Source organism: Bos grunniens, chromosome 8, assembly GCF_055505025.1.
Source record: "Bos grunniens cultivar Pamir isolate PY7600 chromosome 8, Bosgru_T2T1.0, whole genome shotgun sequence".
Classification (NCBI taxonomy): domain Eukaryota; kingdom Metazoa; phylum Chordata; class Mammalia; order Artiodactyla; family Bovidae; genus Bos; species Bos grunniens.
This window is the reverse complement of record NC_141172.1, coordinates 100356931-100376644: the sequence shown is the minus strand read 5'-3', so window position 1 is coordinate 100376644 and position 19714 is coordinate 100356931. Positions and strand designations below refer to the sequence as shown.

General features: G+C 39.4%; 1 pseudogene; it reads right to left on the bottom strand.

Annotated features, from left to right (window-relative positions):
- Nucleotides 1-6845: 6845 nt before the first annotated feature.
- Nucleotides 6846-6956, bottom strand: LOC147367796 (U2 spliceosomal RNA; annotated as a pseudogene).
- Nucleotides 6957-19714: the final 12758 nt, after the last annotated feature.

Here is a 19714-nt window from a genome sequence, read left to right as displayed (position 1 = left end):
AAAGTCCATTCATCTGCATTTTATTCAGAATGTTCCTTTCTTTTGCTTGTCATTTTGGAATGGGCTTAACTGTTGCTAAAAAGTTACAGGAACAACAGAGCTAGAAATCATCTGTTTCTTCACAAAACAAGTTCATCCCAGCTCCGCCACGTGATCTTCCCCTGCAGTGCCCAGCCCTCTGACCTGAGTCTTGCTGGAACAGCATCTTTTTGGGGACCGAAAAAGAATTCCTGTTCTAAGTTCTTCATGTTATTTCTTTCAAGTTTGGTGCCTGCTGCAATACTGAGTCCTCCTAAACCAGATACTGAAAAGTAAAACTAAAAGCCCAAATCCATTCAACAGAGAACTCACTGTGCAGATTTGAGATAAAATAAGCCACAAATATTTGGGCAGTATCAGGATATACATTGCACAATTTAAAAAAAAGTTGGTCGGGATGATTGGAATCTTCTCACCGGCAGAACTGGGGTAGTTATGTGACCATTTAAATTGCTTCCAACATTTTATTCACACAAATCTCAGAAGATTCTTAATTTCAAAAAATATTTTTTGTATTAATAGAATCGGCTCTAAGTCTGTTTTTTTCCCATCAACACTTAATACAGTTATGTCAATTTAGAAATATTTTAGGAATGATGTGCTCTTATTAATTTCCACTAAAAAGCATTTATTAAAAACATGCATTTGTTGATGCAGTTATTATACACAACCAGTTTTGTGTGACTCGTAGTCCCCTGATGTGCGTGCGCCCTCCTCTGAGGCATCAGATACACCTGGAATTGCATCCCAGCCCAGCAAGTTGTTCATCCCAGGGCTCTCTTGGGCAACTTGGTTGATTCTACGAGTCTCTAATTGATGAAGATAATAATTTTTTTTATCATAATGGCTTTGTAAGGATGAAATGATACATTGATATGAAGTGGACAAGTTGGCAGAGTATTCAGTGGAATCTAGTGGGTTCCCTTTTGCAACCACTTGAAGCCAGCAATGATGCAGCAGGAAGAGTCCAAACTGCCACATTGCTGTGTGTCCCCACATCACCCTGCAGAAGTCTCACAAAGGAAGAGAAAATACTACAAATGGGGAGACACATTTCATGCCCTATGATGTCAAAGGAAAAGCATATTTCCTGTCCAAAACCTGGAATACATTTGAGCTATTAGTAATATATGCTGCACTCTAGAGTATTTTAATCAAGTCTTGTGAACGACTTTGGATCAAAGAAGTGAATCAATCAACAGAAGTAGAGCCTCTAGGGGACTTACCTGGCAGAGCAGTATCTAAGACTGCCTTCTGAGCTTCCCTGGTGACTCAGTGGTAAAGAATCTACCTGCCAATGCAGGAGACTTGAGTTCGATCCCCGGTCCAGGAAGTTCCCACATAACTTGTGGCAACTAAGCCAGGACACCACAACTACTGCAGCTCACGCTGCCCAGGCCCCATGCTCTGCACCAGCAGGAGCCACCTCCATGGGAAGGCTGCACGACTCAGCTAGAGAGTGACCCCCACTCGCTGCAACTAGAGAAAAGCCCACAACAACAAAGACCCAGCACAGCCAAAAATAAGTAAATAATTACAAAAAAAAAAAAAAAAAAAGACTTTGCCTTCCAGTGTAGGGGATGTGGCTTCAATCCTTGCTCAGGAAGCTGGGATCCCATATGCCCTGTGGCCCAAAACCCTAAACATAAACAGAAGCACTGTTGTAGCAAATTCAGTGTGTGTTAGTTGCTCAGTTGTGTGTGACTCTTTGCGACCCCATTCAATAAAAAACTTTAAAAATGGTCCACATTAAAAAAAAAAAACTTAAAAAAAAAGTAGGGCTTCAATAACCTCAGATATGCAGATGACACCACCCTTATGGCAGAAAGTGAAGAGGAACTCAAAAGCCTCTTGATAAAAGTGAAAGTGGAGAGTGAAAAAGCGGGCTTAAAGCTCAACATTCAGAAAACGAAGATCATGGCATCTGGTCCCATCACTTCATGGGAAATAGATGGGGAAACAGTGGAAACAGTGTCAGACTTTATTTTTCTGGGCTCCAAAATCACTGCAGATGGTGACTGCAGCCATGAAATTAGAAGACGTTTGCTCCTTGGAAGGAAAGTTATGACCAACCTAGATAGCATATTCAAAAGCAGAGACATTACTTTGCCAACAAAGGTCTATCTAGTCAAGGCTATGGTTTTTCCCGTGGTCATGTATGGATGTGAGAGTTGGACTGTGAAGAAGGCTGAGCGCTGAAGAATTGATGCTTTTGAACTGTGGTGTTGGAGAAGACTCTTGAGAGTCCCTTGGACTGCAAGGAGATCCAACCAGTCCATTCTGAAGGAGATCAGCCTGGGATTTCTTTGGAAGGAATGATGTTAAAGCTGTAACTCCAGTACTTTATCCACCTCATGTGAAGAGTTGCCTCATTGGAAGACTCTGATGCTGGGAGGGATTGGGGGCAAGAGGAGAAGGGGATGAAAGAGGATGAGATGGCTGGATGGCATCACTGACTCGATGGACGTGAGTCTGAGTGAACTCTGGGAGTTGGTGATGGACATGGAGGCCTGGCGTGCTGCGATTCATGGGGTCTCAAAGACTTGCACATGACTCAGCGACTGATCTGATCTGATCTGTTTCCTTAGTGCCTTGTATTCATGCTGACAATATGGTGTTTTAAAAGATTTTTATTTGAAACAAATTTTACAAAGATGATAGGGCTCAAAGTCCAAGAAGTGCAAATGATGAAGATACATGGTATAAAGGAAACAGTCTCCCTTATAATCTACTGATCATTGTGCTTCCTGAAGGCAGCCTCTGCCGCATTCTTGAGTATCTTTCTATTAAAAGCTATATAGTAGATAGCTTTTATATCTACTATATATATTAAAAGCTATATAGTAGATGGACGAATGGATATGAATATGGGCATAGTTATAGATAGAATCTTTTCAAACATGTGAATGGATCTTCAGGCTAAAGTGCTGGAAAAAAATACATTGTCAGCAGTGTCTGTATTCTTCAGTAGCACCATTTGTTACTTTTTTGGTCATAATTTGATGGTGAAAATATTTCAGTGCAAGGTCAAAGAATAATTTTATTATGAATGATATTAGTTACCTTTTAGGAGACATTTTCTTTTTTCCTGTGAACTGTCTTTTTGTATCCTTTACCCATTTTAAATTGAATTCAGTCTTATTAAGATATTTAAAAACGTATTAGGGAAATAGGAACTTCGTAATCTGGGTTACGAATGTTTTCCTCAGTTTTCTATTTATCTTTTGGCTTTTCTTGTGTGATTCTTAATATGCAGACATTTTACATTTTTCTGTGAACAAGTCACTCTAAGATTATAAAAACATAGAATTTGCCACATGCTGAATTTCTAAGTGTATTTTGCTGTTTTTAGTGTTTAGAACATTGCATTTTAAGAGAATTTTATCTTCTTTTTTCCCTGGAATTATCATCTCTCACTCTAAAGAAAGATAATAAACATATTTCTAAAAGAACTGGCGGAGACCAATATGGATTATAGAAATGGATTGCATTAAAGACCGCATGGTCTCTAAGACTAGATTAAGGCATCATAACTCATTTGATACCCTTAGAGGCCTTGCTTGGCAAACATAGGCAAATGATTTTAATTAGCAGATTTTGTGCCTGTAAATGGATGCTTCTAAAGAGCCTGAAATGAGTCCTTTTCTTAACTGATTCTTTTAAGATGCCTTTAGTTTAGAGAGAAGCTCTGTGAAGTACTCTGACACCAGGAATATCTTGTTGGTGTGGCCAACTGCTTTTACCATTTCTGGGCGTGTCTGTCATAGATGGCAGGCATATCTTGCCCTGTTCAACAGCAAAAAAGTTACTCTTAATATAAATTGAGAAAAATGTTTTATTAATGGCCTTGTTTATATTATTGATATATGTAGGTATGTGTTTGTGTGTATATAGTTCTCTAAAAGACAATGACGAACCTCAGTAGACAGTTCCCAAAATATTTCTCACAAGCCAGTGGAGCCCAATCTGATGAAGTTTCTCTATATTACTTGCAGAGAATCAGATCATCGTGTATTATATTGGTAAATATTTAAACAGTGTCATTGGGAGAAATTTTGTTTTATAAAATTGTTTTAGAATTGAAGTTATCTTAGACTTAGAATTTAGGTAGAAGAGACCTACTTGAAAGCCATTTGTATAGTCATTAAAAAGATCCTCAATGATTAAAAATAATTAAAGAAAGGTGAGGGGTGGGTTCTCTTTACTGTCAACCCCCAGAAGTCTCTGGCTTGTGTTACTCCACGTCTACCTATGGCTTTATTCAACTGTAGTAACTTAAGACTCACAGGGCTGGTTTCTTTGAGTGAAGGCTGCTGGATTTCTCTTTTCCCAATAAATAGAGTCTGATTTTTTTTTTTTTCATGGTAAGCAGACAAAGATTCCCTTTGAAACATGTAGTCTGAGCGCCAAACACTGGATCCATTGTCTCTGACACAATAAGTGCCACATTCAGTCTTTAGAAATGGTGAGCAGTTTGCTTGTATTCGAGAACCAAAGACATTTTCCACATCCAGAAAAGTGATGCACAGCTGAGTTCTCAATAATGCTAACACTGTGTATGAGTGTGATTTCACACGGTGATGTGTGGTGTTGTCCCCTGACTGGTATATGCCTCTCATGGATCAGCTTTGGGCTGCTCACGATGAGTTATTCACTGTGTTATACCAATGGAACTCAATCACTTCAAATGAAAATAGAAAGGATTTCTGCTCATGTTTCACTTTGTGTGTGAGTATATAGCGTTAGATTATATTTGTCCTACATATTTTGGATGTAATGTGGCATTCACAATTAGGGATTGCCTTGTGTCAGGTTCTCCAGAAGCTGACTCTAAGTTGAGGATTTATGTGCATATGATTTATTAGGAAATTGCTCCCGGGAGAAACAGGTAAGGGAGTAGGAGAAACAGATCAGTGAGAGGAAGGAATCCAAGCAGGGTACAATTTCTGACAAAGTTCTAGCCTCAGCTGGATCATACAGGAGAGCTTTACAGATCAACTTATAGCTCAGATTTTGTCCCATATGGAGGCAAAGGACCTGGGCTTTCCTAAGTCACTCACAGGCTAAGAGCCACCCAATTCTAAGGGGGACCCAAACTCTCAGATACACTCACGTACTTCCAGTTCTTGGCACAGGCAGGCAAAGTGGCATCTGTGGTTGAGGGCAGTCTTCTGAAGACAGTCAGAAATGTGGGTCCACAGAGCAAAAGCACAGAGAAGCTAGGGGTGGGGAGGCTGCAAAGAAATGGCCAGAGCGCTTCAAGGGGGTCCAATACCAAGAGTTGTTTGCTAGAGGGATTACTTCTAAATTCTGATTGAAAGATTCTCAGCCACTGAAAAAGAGATCCTTTAGTGATTCTGATACATTTTAAAAGAATTGTTATTAAATTGATAAATGATTCTGGTCGGATATTGGCTTAGTCAAAGACTGTACTCCAGGCAAGAGTACTGGAGTGTATTGCCATTTCCTTCTCCAGGGGATCTTCCTGACCCAGGGATCAAACCATGTTCTCCCGCATTCCAGACAGATGCTTTAACCTCTGAGCCACCAGGGAAGCTGTAGGAAATCTTACTCTTTAGTATTTCTCAGATACACCAGGCACACTTCTGCCTCAGGGGCTTTGTACTTATTTTTTTCTGCCAAGGTCTTACTCCACAGATTTATATTTTGATAAAAAGTGAGAGAAAGTATGATAGAAGGATTTGGCTGTTTCACCCTGTTCTAACCTTGCCATTATTGACCAGATGTTCTATGCTGCTTAATGTGATGCAATTTGAAATACACAACATCTTCATGAATATTCTTGCCCCACACTATTTAAGCAGAATCGGATCAGACCTCCTTTTAACTTCCCTGGTGGCTCAGACAGTAAAGCATCTGCTTACAATGCAGGAGACCCGGCTTCAATCCCTAGCTCCGGAAGATCTCCTGGAGAAGGAAATGGCAACCCACTCCAGAATTCTTGCCTGGAAAATCCCATGGGAGGAACTTGGTAGACTACAGTCCATGGGGTCGCAAAGAGTCAGACACAACTGAGTAACTTCACTTTAACTTCCAGTTTACAACATAATTATGATAGTTTTATACATTTAATATCTTTTGGATATGGGGTTTACCCATATGCTCACTGCTGGAGGAGGAAATGGCAACCAACTCCAGTATTCTTGTCAGAAAAATCCCATGGACAGAGGAACCTGGTGGGCTATAGTCCATGTTGCATACAGCTGGGCTGTAGTCCAGGCTGCAAAGAATTGGACACAAATGAACGTGCACACATGAATGAATGACTGAGCACACACAGATGTGTTTACTGCTTATCTTGTCATCCTCCTTTCTTGCATCTCACTTCCTTTTACCTGGAATCATTTCCCTTGTATCTGAAGCATATCTTTCCGTTTTCCGCTGACCACTGTGGTAACCACTAGTCATGTGGATACTGGGCACTTGACTTACATCTACTCTGAATTGAGATTTGCTGTTAGTGTAAAGCTCATCCTGGATTTCAGAGACCTAGTACAAAAATGTAAGAGATCTCGTTAATGATTTTTGTATTAATTGCATGTTGAAATGATATGATTTTGATATATTGGCTTAAGTAGATCACTATTCAGATGGATTATCCTTTTATTTATTTATTTATGTTTGCTTTTGAAATTGTGGCTATTAGGGGATTTAAATTTGTGTCCCTCATGTTGCCTTCCTATTGGACAACTCTGTTTTAGAAATTTCTTTAACAATGGTCTATTGGTGGCAAGTTCTTTTTTTCATATTTATTTATTTAAAAAGTTAACCATGAAAATTTTATTATTGGGTGATTATTTTTTAAACTATTATATGCCATGAGTGTGGACAATTAGATATTAAGATGATGAGAACAGATACTACACTTGATCTTAGCCAAAAGACTGAGAAGCACTGTGGCAAATTCTTAATTTTTTTTTTTTTGGTCTAAAAATATCTTTATTTTACATGTGCTCTTGCAGTATTTTTTTTTTCACATGTACTAGGCTAGATTGAGTTATATTTTCTTCTCTTGAGATATTATTTCACTGTTTCTGGTTTCCATTTTTGGTGATAGGACCATGTCAGTCAACTTGATCACTCCTTTCCCTCTAATTTGTGTTTTCTCTGACTGCTGTGTGAAAAATCTGGTTTTCACTATTCTGGTGTATCATTATGATGAATCTAGGTATGGGTTTCTTGTTATTTATCTTGCTTGGGATTCATGGGGTTTTCTGAAACTACTTCTGTCAGTTTGGGAAATTACTAGTTGTTACCTCTCAGATATCACCTGGCCCCCATTCTGTTTTTCCCCTTCTTCTGAAATGCCAGATAGACCTATGTTAGACTTTTACTTTATCTTATATTTTTGCCTACATTTTATGTTTTCCTTATTTTTGTCTCTGTAAGGTGTGTATTGAATTAACAGTGGCTTAGACGGTGTATGGATGTGAGAGTTGGACTGTGAAGAAAGCTGAGCACCGAAGAATTGATGCTTTTGAACTGTGGTGTTGGAGAAGACTCTTGAGAGTCCCTTGGACTGCAAGGAGATCCAACCAGTCCATTCTGAAGGAGATCAGCCCTGGGATTTCTTTGGAAGGAATGATGCTAAAGCTGAAACTCCAGTACTTTGGCCACCTCATGAGAAGAGTTGACTCATTGGAAAAGACTCTGATGCTAGGAGGGATTGAGGGCAGGAGGAAAAGGGGATAACAGAGGATGAGATGGCTGGATGGAATCACCGACTTGATGGACGTGAGTTTGAGTGAACTCCAGGAGTTGGTGATGGACAGGGAGGCCTGGCGTGCTGTAATTCATGGGGTCACAAAGAGTCAGACATGACTGAGCAACTGAACTGAACTGAACTAGATGGTTAAGAATCTGCCTGCAGTGCAGGAGACCTGAGTTCAAGCCCCGGGTTAGGAAGATCCCTTGAAGAAGGGAATGGCAGCCACTCCAGTATTCTTGCCTGGAGAATTCTATGGACAAAGGAACCTGGCAGTCCAAGGGATCACAAAGAGTCAGACATGACTGAGTGACTATCGCTTTCACAAGGTGTGTATTGAACTAATTCTTCATAATTACCTAACATTTTGCTAATACCTTTATCTGTGTCCAATATTCTGGTTCACCTCCTCCATGGAATTTGTTTAATTTCAATGATATTATTCTTATTATTGTTATTTTGAGTACAATTTGCTTCTTTTCAAATCTGCTTATTTCTGACTTAGTCTATTCAGGCTGCTTTAACAAAAATGCCAGAGACTGGATGACTTAAACAAAAACCTTTGTTTCTCACAGTTCTGGAGGCTGTTAAGTCCATGCTGAAGGTTCCAGCACATTGGAGTCTGGTGAGAGCCAGCTTCCTGGTTCATAGACAGCTGTCTCCACACTGTGTCCTCACGTGGAGGAGGAGGTGCGGGAGCTCTCTGGAGTGTCTTTAATAAGGACACACATCCTGTTCATGAGGATGGTCACCTCATGGGCTAATTACCTCCCAAGGGCCCCACTTCCCAATAAGATCACACGGGGAGCTAGGTTTTAACATACGAATTTTGGGAGTGACACATTTAGTCTCTATTTCTTGTTCTTTAATCATATTTTAAATACTTCTTTTCTTTTAAAGATTATAATACAATATACTTTTCTATATTCTGTGTCTAATAATCCCCAATGTCTGTACTCTTTGCAGAGTCTGATTTTGCTCTCTGCTATTAATGAAGACTTTCTCTGACAGTATCTTCTTTCCTTATATACTTTGTGATTTTTGACTGTTCACTGTCTATATTCTTTGGGATTTTCTTTTATTTTGAAAATTCTTTGAGACCTGTGTTGAGGATTGAGTCATTTCAAAAGGATTTATATTTGCTTCTCGTAGGAGTCTAGGGGCACTGATAATCCAGTGCGACAACTTTAAGTTCTCTGTGTCAGGTTGTTGGAACATCCAGTTAGTCAAAATTTCAAACTCCTGTGGGGTCTGCTTATGGAATGAATTTTAATCTTTTTTCTCATCTCCAAGTAGGCAGTTTTCTCTGCTGTCCCCCTGGTGCATGTTCAGTTCAGTTCGGTCGCTCAGTCGTGTCCAGCTCTTTGCGACCCCATGAACCACAGCACTCCAGGCCTCCCTGTCCATCACCAACTCCCGGAGTCTACCCAAACCCCTGTCCATTGAGTCGGTGATGCCATCCAGCCATCTAATCCTCTGTCATCCCCTTCTCCTCCTGCCCTCAATCTTTCCCAGCATCAGGGTCTTTTCAAATGAGTCAGCTCTTTGCATCAGGTGGCCAAAGTATGGAGTTTCAGCTTCAATATCAGTCCTTCCAATGAACTGATCTCCTGATCCAACCAAGGACTGGTTGGATCTCCTTGCAGTCCAAGGGACTCTCAAGAGTCTTCTCCAACACCACAGTTCAAAAGCATCAATTCTTTGGTGCTCAGCTTTCTTTATAGTCCAACTCTCACATCCATACATGACCACTGGAAAAACCATAGCCTTGACTAGATGGACCTTTGTTGACTTTGTCTCTGCTTTTTAATATGCTGTCTAGGTTGGTCATAACTTTCCTTCCAAGGAGTAAGCATCTTTTAATTTCATGGCTGCAATCACCATCTGCAGTGATTTGGGAGCCCAGAAAAATAGTCAGCCACTGTTTCCCCCTCTTTTTGCCATGAAGTGATTGGACCAGATGCCATGGTCTTAGTTTTCTGAATGTTGAGCTTTAAGCCAACTTTTTCACCCTCCTCTTTCACTTCCATCAAGAGGCTCTTTAGTTCTTCACTTTCTGCCATAAGGGTGCATGAGATGAGTTTAATTCTGCTCACTTTACACTGATGTACATGTAGCCTTTTGTAAGCCCGCTTTTAATCCCCACGGTCGTCCATGAGATTGCCTGTTTTAGGTGAACTGTGTCTTTTGTCCTCTGCAGTCTGTGAGGCTGTGAAAATAGAAGGTCAGGGTTATCAGGATTCAGAACACACCTCAAAACAAAGCCAGATTTAGTTCTGTACTTATACCTCTAGATTTTTTGTCATTTAATTTTTGTTTTCTGAGGGTCATTTATTTTCTTATCAGTTTATTGAATATTTAAGAATAAATTGTAAACAGTTATATTTTATCCAGTATTTTTAGTCATTTTTACCAGGAAGGTCAGTAATGAATTTTAGCTCATCAAAAATACTACTAATGACAGTCTTATGATTTTATAAAAATAAAAATAAGGCTCAAGAAGTAATTTTTAACTCTTACTAATTTGTGGTGTGGAATTTACCTAACCTTTGCATCCTCTGTCCTTTCCATGATTTATTCTCATAGAGTTATTTCTAAATAGTTAGTGTTGTATTTTAACCAATGAATGTTTCCTTATAAACTTTTTTCCTTTGAGTTAAATTAAAAAATTGTATTTGCAGTAAGTTTTGTACTCATTTTCCATGTTGAATTGGTTTTTATACTGACATCAGTGCCTTTATATTTTGGTTTTTTACTCCTTTTTTAAAAACTGGTGTAGAGTTGCTTTATAATGATGTTAGTTTTTGCTGTACAGCAAAGTGAGTCAGCTCTGTGTATCACGTCTCTTTTTGGATTTCCTTCCTATTTAGGTCACAACAGAGCATTAAGTAGAGTTCCCTGTGCTATATAGTCGGTTCTCATTAGTTATCTATTTTATACATAGTAGGGTATATATGCCAATCCTAATCTTCCCCATCCATCCCACCTTTCTTACCCCTTTGGTTTACATACATTTGTTCTCTATGTCTGTCTTTATTTCTGCTTGGCAAATCAGTTCATCTATACCATTTTTCTAGAGTCCACATAAATGCATTAATATATGATATTTGTTTTTCTCTTTCTGACTTACACTCTGCACGACAGTCTCTAGGTCCATTCACGTTTCTGCAAATGGCACAGTTTTATTCCTTTTTATGGCTGAGTAACAGTCCATTCTGTATATTGACCACATCTTCTTTATCCATTCCTCTGTTGATGGGGGCTTCCTTGGTGGCTCAGAGGGTAAAAGCATCTGTCTACAATGCGGGAGACCCGGGTTCGATCCTTGGGTAGGGAAGATCCCCTGGAGAAGGAAATGACAACCCACTCCAGTACTCTTGCCTGGAAAATCCCATGGACTGAGAAGCCTGGTAGGCTACAGTCCATGGGGTCGCAAAGAGTCGGACACGACTGAGCGACTTCACTTTCTTTCACTTTCAGTTTCTGTTGATGGACGTTTAGGTTGCTTCCATGTCCTGGCTATTGTAACTAGTGCTACAGTGAACGCTGGGTTCGTGTGTATTTTTGAATTATGGTTTTCTCTGGATATATGCCCGGGAGTGGGACTGCTGGGTCATGTGCTAGTTCTGTGTTTAGTTTTTTTTTTTAACAACCTCCATACTGTCCTCATAGTGGCTGTATCAGCTTACATTTCCCCCGACAGGGAATGGAAAAGGGTTCCCTTTTCTCCACACCCTCTCCAGCACTTATTGTTTGTAGATTTTCTTTTTTTTAAATGATGACCATTCTGATCAGTGTGAGATGATACCTCATTGCAGGTTTGATTTGCATTTCTCTAATAATGAGTGATGTTGAGCATCTTTTCATGTGTTTGTTAGCCATCTGTGTGTCTTCTTTGGAGAAATGTCTGTTTAGGTGTTCTGCCTATTTTTTTAAAAATTTTATTTTATTTTTAAACTTTACAATATTGTATTAGTTTTGCCAAATATCGAAATGAATCCGCCACAGGTATACATGTGTTCCCCATCCTGAACCCTCCTCCCTCCTCCCTCCCCATACCATCCCTCTGGGTCGTCCCAGTGCACCAGCCCCATGCATCCAGTATCGTGCATTGAACCTGGACTGGCAACTCGTTTCATACGTGATATTATACATGTTTCAATGCCATTCTCCCAAATCTTCTCACCCTCTCCCTCTCCCACAGAGTCCATAAGACTGTTCTATACATCAGTGTCTCTTTTGCTATCTCGTACACAGGGTTATTGTTACCATCTTTCTAAATTCCATATATATGCGTTAGTATACTGTATTGGTGTTTTTCTTTCTGGCTTACTTCACTCTGTATAATAGGCTCCAGTTTCATCCACCTCATTAGAACTGATTCAAATGTATTCTTTTTAATGGCTGAGTAATACTCCATTGTGTATATGTACCACAGCTTTCTTATCCATTCATCTGCTGATGGGCATCTAGGTTGCTTCCATGTCCTGGCTATTATAAACAGTGCTGCGATGAACATTGGGGTACACGTGTCTCTTTCCCTTCTGGTTTCCTCAGTGTGTATGCCCAGCAGTGGGATTGCTGGATCATAAGGCAGTTCTATTTCCAGTTTTTTAAGGAATCTCCACACTGTTCTCCATAGTGGCTGTACTAGTTTGCATTCCCACCAAGAGTGTAAGAGGGTTCCCTTTTCTCCACACCCTCTCCAGCATTTATTGCTTGTAGACTTTTGGATCGCAGCCATTCTGACTGGTGTGAAATGGTACCTCATAGTGGTTTTGATTTGCATTTCTCTGATAATGAGTGATGTTGAGCATTTTTTCATGTGTTTGTTAGCCATCTGTATGTCTTCTTTGGAGAAATGTCTATTTAGTTCTTTGGCCCATTTTTTGATTGGGTCATTTATTTTTCTGGAGTTGAGCTGTAGGAGTTGCTTGTATATTTTTGAGATTAGTTGTTTGTCAGTTGCTTCATTTGCTATTATTTTCTCCCATTCTGAAGGCTGCCTTATCACCTTGCTAATAGTTTCCTTTGATGTGCCCAAGCTTTTAAGTTTAATTAAGTCCCATTTGTTTATTTTTGCTTTTATTTCCAGTATTCTGGGAGGTGGGTCATAGAGGATCCTGCTGTGATGTATGTCAGAGAGTGTTTTGCCTATGTTCTCCTCTAGGAGTTTTATAGTTTCTGGTCTTACGTTCAGATCTTTAATCCATGCCTATTTTTTAATGTGGTTGTTTGGTTTTTTAATATTGAGCTGCATGAGCTGTTTGTATATTTTGGAGATTAATCTGTCAGTTGTTTTGTTGCAAATATTTTCTCCCATTCTGAGGACTGTCTTTTTGTCTTGTGTATGGTTTCTTTTGCTGTGCAAAAGTTTTTAAGTTTAAATAGGCCCCATTTGTTTATTTTTGTTTTTATTTTCATTACCCTAGGAAGTGGGTCAAAAAATATCTTGCTGCACTTTATGGACTTTTGATTTCTTTAGTCCTCTTTCAACTTCTTCAGTTGTACAATGTACTGCAGTTCATTTCTATGAAGGGTATATTTGTGACAATCTTGCTGAAGCCTTGCATGAGAAATTCTTTCTGTTGCTTTTGTTTGTGAAAGAAAAGTCAGCTAAGTTTAGGATTTTGGTTTGGTATGTTTTTTTCCCCTCAAAATATTGCAGACACACCTCCATTTTCTTCTGGTTTTATACATGTGATGAAGACTGAGGCAAGCTTGAATTGTGTCCTTTTCAGGTTACCTTTTGTATCTTATAGTACTTTTCTTTATCTATATAATTAAAATAATTTGTCCTTTTGTGTCTAGAAATGGTTTCTATTTCAATAATTTTTCATAGAACAGGATACTGTGGTTGTTTATAGACTCAGGACTCATTTTTTTTTTTAATCCTGAAAAATTTTGTTCATCTTCCTTCTTTCTTGTTTATTATTTATTTTGGGGTTCTAATATTTCTGCTTTCTTTCTTCAAAACATTATTACTTGCAGGTTGAGTATTTACTCCTTGTTTTTAATTATGTAAAGTCAGCACTCCATATCTGAAGGGCATCGGTTCCAGGACCCCTCTGGGAACCAAAATCTCCCACGCTCAAGCCTCTTACATAAAGTGGCATAGTACAGTTAGCCCTCCATATCCAGGCACTGGGCAGCCACAGACGCAACATCTGCATACATGGAGGAAAATTAACTGGTTGAATCCACAGACGCAGCACTGCAGACATAGAGGACTGACTGTATCTGTTAAGTCCATCTGCTCTAACGTGTCTTTTAAGGCCATGTTTCCTTATTGGTTTCTCCCTGGATGATCTCTCTCGTTCCCTATTTTCAAAATTATTTTTTTCATTGTCATAATTATAATTTTTATTTTCTTCACCTTTCTGTGCAGGGAATCTTGCCATGTTTGTCTTCAATATTATTGTTATAGTTTTATTCAAAGTCATATCTGCTGTTTACTTCCTTCAATGGAGATTTTAATTTTGTTATGCTATAATGGACTTGTGCTTTTCTCTAGTTTCTTTGGAATCTCTTTTGTCATTTAACTATATTCTTCATTAAGGCTTGCTATTTTATAAAAATCATGTCTTCATGTATCTTTGAGAACATCATGCAACTAGTTGCCAGAATTTTCCTTTCACTTTTCTAGAAATTGTTTTATTATTTTTAAGAGTCTACTTTTTCTCTTGAGTTTTCACACCTTGTAGTTGGCTTCTTTATTTGTTGCAGTATTATTTTCATCGATTCTATATCGATTTATTTGCTGTTCATTTGATTTTAATATTTGGTCTATGCATGCATGGCATGGTCTCCAAATTAGAGTAAAAATCATCAACATATTTAAGATATGTAAAGAATTCAGATTCCTTTAGCACAAGTATTTTCGAAATGTGGTCTGTAGATTTCTAGATTTCTGGAAAGGTTCTTCTGGGCAGCCCAAGGGTCAGGAGTAAGCACAAGCCCATCCATCCAGATTCTCTCATCTCTGAAGACAGAGCCACTCTACTTTTAGCCATTTTGTACATCAAGTTTCTGTGGTAGATATCATTTGAAGGAAGGAACGAGCTGTTTAAGACAGTTCTGAAAACTGCTCTTTTCATGTGTAACATCTGAAGTTAGTCACTTTTGGAAGCTTTACTTACTATTTCAGTATACCAGAAAGTATGAAAGCTGAAGGAAATAGGTCCCAAGAGAAAACAATGGGGATTAAAATTGCCTAAAAGGACTTATGGGAGGGGCAGATGATTTTATAAGAGGAAATGAATATAAATCACTTTAGCAAAAAATTAACCAGTTACCATGAAGATGGGCTTAACTAAAATGAACTACAACTTACATATGAACTCAGATCACAAGTGGGTTAGTTTAGGGGTTGATAAAATGTTAGCTTCTTTTGTTTCCACTCATTCCTTTGTGACAGTGTCTAAAATACAGCTCTTCCTACACTGAATACACCAGGATAGGATGCTGATAATTTCTGTTAAGGGCATATACAGGCACTGATTGACTGAGATGGGCAGATGACTTGAGAATATCCATGGTAGGGACCTCAAGTGGGCATCAGTGGGCTTGAAATCTCAGGGTGGAAGGCTAAACTTAACATCTAGACCACCAAGAGAAGAAGTTTTATAGCAGTGTGCTTATTATAGAATGACAATTGAGTGGTTTAAAATACAAGGCTAAAATTTGAGGAAGGACCTAGAATGAACAGTAGGGTTTAGAAACATGGTTAAAAATGTATATGGGAGTGTAGTTTTGGTAGCTTGATCATTTCCTGTTTGGCACTTGACACTGACTTTCGCAGGGATCAGTTTTATTGTGGGAATAAAAAGCACATATTGATTCTCTTCCCCCTTCTTTGTTTTTTTAATCATATCATATTTTATCTGATAGGTGTAAAAACATGTTTCCATTTAAAAGCCTTCTTTTTCTATGCAAAGGATTGATTTTTTTTAAAGGTATGAATAATTTAACATATGCATGCATTCATGCTAAGTCGCTTCAGTTGTGTCCAATTCTGTGCGACCCTATGGACAGCAGCCCACCAGGCTCTTCTGTCCACGGAATTCTCTAGGCAAGAATACTGGAGTGGGTTGACATTTCCTTCTCCAAATTTAACATAAAGTTATATATATATATGTATTGGGGGAGGAAATGGCAACCCACTCCAGTGTTCTTGCCTGGAGAATCCCAGGGATGGTGGGGCCTGGTGGGCTGCCATCTATGGGGTCGCACAGAGTCGGACACGACTGAAGCGACTTAGCAGCAGCAGCAACAGCAGTATATATGTATAGTGTTCCCATATATATATGTGAATGCTGTTTATCTGTAAAGAGTTATGAACTCTAAAATAAATTGAGGCCAAGTGGCAGAAAATGATTGAGCTACTGAAGGAGTGGGATTTACCATGATTCAGGGTTGCCTTTGAGAAAGGTGGAACTTTGAGAAAGGTCCTCTTAGAAGAGAACCCTGGCTGATGTGTTGATGTATTCCAATACTTCCAGCCTGAAACAGTTGACTTGGGAGGGTATCAGCTAAATGCCTGGAGGTGTGGGCTTCCCTCTTTGCGATATCTGACTTCTCTACTGAATGAGTACTGGGAAAGCTCTGAGGCCAGCCGGCGCTCTGGCTCTCAGGCTGCAGCATTAGGAGGAGAGTGAGGATTTCCTATCTCAAGAAGCTGCCTTTCTTGCAGGTAGGAATGCTGCCAGTGTCTCTAAAGCTGGCCCAGGGGGTCCAGAGGGACCTGTTCAGCTGGAGTGATTTTCACCTTCAGCAAACCCTCATCACAGGCTGTTATGGTTTTTAGTGGCCTTTCCTGGTATGGCATCACCTAGAACACACTACTGAAACTGCAGCTATGTGGCAAGATCTAGGTGTTTGTACTTTTAATAAGTATTCTGGTGATTCTGATACAGAGAGACCAGTACTCTTCCAAAAGATGTAGCTTGGAACCACTGATTTAATGCACAGACAACTGTGATATTACATCTTCAGAAAAGATAGGCCTGGAGGTTTATGAAGTAGTCCTACCCACTCCTGAAACATGCGCCTTTAGCCCTGTTCACGTTTTCTGATTTTCCTATTCCAGCTCCAGATATTGGCTTCTGGCCATCTCCTATTTTGCAGATCCATTCAGACTCCCTTGGTCTGACTCCTGATCCCATTCCCCTGCTCATCCCTGCATCTGGTTACTTGATTGTGATTCTGGGTAAGGGATGTGCTGGTGCAGATTTTGCCCCTAAGCGTCTATGCTGCTCGGCCTCCCTATCATCAGATGGCTCTTGGACATTGAAACTGCTTAGGGAAGTGATGCATCCTCCTTATTACCAGTTTTTATAAGGAAGATTTTTTTTTTCCCTAAATACTCCTCCTAGCTTCTTTCCTTAGACCCAACTCACATGGCCATGGGAGGAGTGAATTACTTGATTTAGATTTTGAGAAAGGAACTGGGCATGCTCAGCTCAGCCCCCATGCCCTCCTTTTTCTTAGGAGCAAACTGCCTGAAGGAAGCCCACATAGCGTTCGGCTCCTCTGTTTTGTATACTCCACAGGTATAAGCCCCCAAATAGAAAAGTCTGAGTTTGTCCAGTTGGCCTGTGGTGGGTAGACAAGTCCTGCCTAATTCCAGGCATACACACCATATTAGTGAGCCCACCCATCTGGCTAACAGATGGAGAGCCTTGTCCTTCCATCTAGCCTGTCTAGAAATAAAGGAAATGTTTTGGCCCTCATCTATTGTTTTTTTGGCTCTCTCAGTGGGTTCAGAATTCAAGGAGGAAAAGAGGAGAGCCATTCATTTGGGTTTCCTTGTGTGTGCATGCATTATAAGTCACTTCAGTCATGTCCAACTCTCTGTGACTCTACGGACTGTACCTGCCAGGCTCCTCTGTCCATGGGATTCTCCAGGCAACAAGACTAGAGTGTGTTGCTATGCCCTCTTCCAGGGAATCATAAGAATGATGCTTTCTTAATAGCTTAAGGTAATTTGAAATCCTAATGTCTTATGCAGGTAGAGTGCAAATCCACATCTTCCTCCCTACACCTACTGAGTTTTTTCTTATGCAGAAGAATATGAGCCAAACATAAGACATAGACTGTGTACATATTGGTGCCTTGTGGAACATGCAACTCATCTTGCTAATGACTTGTAATGGGACAGTGGAAAGGTGATGTAGTATAGTAGGCATTATGGTCCAGTGAAAAAGCACAGGAGATGAATAATTAGAGAAGTCTAAGTATAAACCACACTCCATCACTTAATATTGGGTTTCTCCACCACATCTTACAGAAAAACCTGAACAAACTTTTTGGTCACCCCAATCGTTGAGTCATCTTGGATATTTTACTTAAGCTTGAGAACTTTACTTATTTTTTCTTAAAACGAGACTAGTGACACCTAGCTCTTAAGATTGTAGTGATAAAATTAAATAGTGTACTTGAAAGACTTGCTGTATATTATAGAGGGAACTCAGAAAGGATAAGTTTCCACTTCCTATCTGGATCCAAAGAAACTAATCTCTTGGTTTTCACTATAACAGTATTGTGCTGAATTTGAATTCTTTCTAAATAACATTCTACCATGTCTAGTAAGAAGCTTGGGATATTCTGTTTTATTCTTACTATCTTACGGAACTTACTCCTTTGAATATGATTTTTTTTTAAAAAAAGATTTTCCCAGGTGAAGGAGTAAAATACATTCATCTGCCAAACAAATTAGCTAAATACTATTGTTTTCCTTTGTGCAATGCATATTTTATGAATGGATTTTGGAGATAGGTTAAAATTAAGAAATGCAAAAATGTCCCTTTAAATTGATCTGAAATTAAACTGGATTTTGCTGTGTTTCATCTTATATCAGTAGTTTACAAAGTTTTCAAGTCACAAGTGTCATTCCCCACCCCCACCCCCCCAAGTTGATTTTAGGTTATCTATCTGCTGAAAAAAAGGCATTTGCCAAATCGGATTATAGACTCCTTGATCCAGTTTGCAGCCCTCACAGTTTCAGATCTCCCAGATTGGTCAATATTGCTTTTGAGGAGACAGTTTGGGGTTGACAGGGTTTTTTTTTTTTTTAAGATCAGGGAACTCAAGTCCTTCCCTTGACTTTATGCCAGTTTATTTTTCAGGACGCTGTGCTTTCTCGTGCTCAGATGAATTGTCAGCTTTCAGATAATGGCTCCAGTTTTGGCAGCCTGCAGGGCCAGCATTCAGGTGGGGTCAGATGGAAGGGCATTTCACATCCTCCTGTTTCATCTGTCACCGTCTGTGGCAAACAACTTCTCCAGGATGTTAACAGGCTCACAATTTATTATTTCCTTCAGTTAAAAGGTAAATGGAGGATTACATATTGTCAGGTCAAAGTAATGAGATTACATTCTGTGAGTGTGTGTGAGGGAGAGAGGGAAGAGGGGAACTTATTGTTTTCTCTAATTTTGGCTTCACGGGACTGATGATTTGTAAAAGTGTCCTTCCTTCTATTAGAGCCCAAATGTTGGGACCCATTCGAGAAATTCATACATTTAAAAATCAAAAGAAAAATGCAAGTGTTAACTAAAAACATTAAAAAACAATGTTGATTTTTACTGTTGTTTTCTTGTAGCTTTGGGAGAAAGGGTTTCAGTGTCTGCCTTAGAACAAAACTTCTCAAAAGTCCTCTTTAAACATCTTTTGTCCCTAAAATTTCACCCCTTTTACTAACTCCTGCATGTCTTTTCTTTTTCTCATTCTCACCCTTTGCCTGAAGCTCTTCATCCCCTTTTTCACCCCTTCTCAAAAATCTACCAGCATATCTCTTTCAGGTATTACTCAAGAAAACAGGCAGCTGAGGGCAGTGAATCAGATGAAAACCCAGGTCTGATCATCCTTGTCCCCTAAGCATGCCTAATGGGAGTCCCCCTTCATCTTACCAGTCTATCATGGACTAGCACCATGGAATGGTAACAGCACTGA